At 36.7% G+C, this 1,983-nt stretch overlaps 1 non-coding gene across 1 annotated transcript; it reads right to left on the bottom strand.

Annotated features, from left to right (window-relative positions):
• Window positions 1–1,439: 1,439 nt before the first annotated feature.
• Window positions 1,440–1,546, bottom strand: LOC122066086. The gene has a single exon (XR_006136227.1). It is a non-coding gene; the product is annotated as a small nucleolar RNA R71 (small nucleolar RNA).
• Between the last annotated feature and the right edge of the window lie 437 nt (window positions 1,547–1,983).

Here is a 1,983-nt window from a genome sequence, read left to right on the forward strand (position 1 = left end):
TTTAGGATTTTTATTTTCAGTCGTTACATTATTGCTATTCCTTTCCCCCAAGGTTCATGGCTAGTGTATGTGTTGGCTTTGCCCCTCCTAGCCATAGAACCATCAATTTATTGTTTTTATTTTAATTGTCTCCCTTTCCCTAAAGCCAAGTAGAGTAACCCTTGTAAGAGTGACTCTCTGGTCAAGTAGGGAAGCTCATATTATGATATATCTCTCGGGCTAAGTAGAGAAACCTACTTGTGAGTCTCTCTCTTTATCCCCTTTCTTTTACTTTATTTTTATTTCAGCATTTTTTTCCCTTTATTATTATTATTATTATTTTTTTAATTGCGTGGGTTGTTTATTTTTAGTTATTTATTTATTTAATTTTAATTATGTGGCTTGCGTCTTTAAATTCTTAGATGACGAATGGTTAGGACGTTATTTTTAGGACGGTAATTAGAATTAGATCACAACCATTAATCAGTTCACTTTCGCATTATTAAAAGAAATAAAAAATAAAGTGGCTGCTCTCCCTGTGTTCGACCCATAGCTACACTGATCCGTACGCTTGCGGTTACATTTTAAATCTCAAACAAGTTTTTGGCGCCGTTGCCGGGGAGACAGTTCCATGTTATTTTTCACTTTCTTTTGGTAAATCGGAGTGCTTTGTTTGCTTTGTTTTATATTTTTTCTTTTCTTTTATTGAATTCCTGAGAAGAACAACTTGCAATAATAGTTGTATCAGTGGAGGTCGCCATGCCTCACAGTATGATAAAGACAGGTTTCACCTTGTAGCAGTACCTCAGGAATTGACCTGAGCAACCCCGGATCCCTGCCGGTGAGCTCCCAAAAAAGCAAAAAAAAAAATAAATAAATAAATAAAAAAATCAAAAAAATCATCAAAAAAAAAAGTTTTGCTATCCATTCTTTTGTGCTTGTCTTACTTTAGTTGTGGGTAGTTTTTCTGTTGCATGAGTGTTAAGTGGGTACGTAATACTAAGAATCGGTTAGAAAGAAGAGATCCAACAAGTAGTGACCCTATACGTTTGCTCTCTTTAAAACCCTTCAATATGGGAGACCAACAGCAAAACCCTTCACCTAAATCTCTGAAAGATAGGTTCTACCCTGCTAGAACAACCCAACCTTCCTGCATAGTTCTACCACAAGCCCAGGGCAATAATTTTGAACTCAAATCTCAATACATCACTATGTTGCCCCACTTCCATGGGTTGATCTCTAAGGATACATACCTATTTCTAAGGGAATTTGAAGAGGCATGTGTTCTAATTAAGATCCAATAACTTTTTGATGATGCTGTTAAGCTTAGGTTTATCACTTTTCCATTGAAAGACCAAGCTAAGAAGTGGTTGTATGGGTTACCCAAAAATTCCATAACCTTATGGGAATAGTTCACAGTTGTCTTCCTTAAGAAGTTTTTCCCAACTCACAAGACCAATAAGCTTAGATATGATATCCTTCAGTTTAGGTAAAAGTCTAGTGAGTCATTTTCCAAACTTATGGAGAGATTCAAGGATCTACTCCAAGAATGCCCTCACCATAGCCTAGACTTATGGCATTTATGTGAAATAATTTATGAGGGTATTGAATACCTAACTAAACAAATGATAGATTCTATATACCCTGAGGGATTCACATCCTTTACAGATGAAGGAAAGACATGAGAATTCTTACTTGACTTAGCTGACAAAACCTGTGAGTGGGAATCAACCCAAGAGAGTGAAAGAACCATAAGAGGAAAATGATATTTTGTGGATGGGATAGTAGCTAAGGAAGCCCATTTGGATAGCCTAATCAAGAGAATTGAGGCTATTGTTCTTAGAGAGCCATCATCAATCAATTTGGTTAAGATTTGTACTTGGTGCCAGTCCCCTGGACATCTCCTAGAAGAATGCCCCAACACCTCTGGGGGCACTTCTAATGATAGTGTTAATGCCTTGTACCAGAATAATCCATATAGTAATACCTACAATCCAGGATGGA

The sequence above is a fragment of the Macadamia integrifolia genome, unplaced genomic scaffold (genome assembly GCF_013358625.1).
Source record: "Macadamia integrifolia cultivar HAES 741 unplaced genomic scaffold, SCU_Mint_v3 scaffold2226, whole genome shotgun sequence".
Lineage (NCBI taxonomy): Eukaryota > Viridiplantae > Streptophyta > Magnoliopsida > Proteales > Proteaceae > Macadamia > Macadamia integrifolia.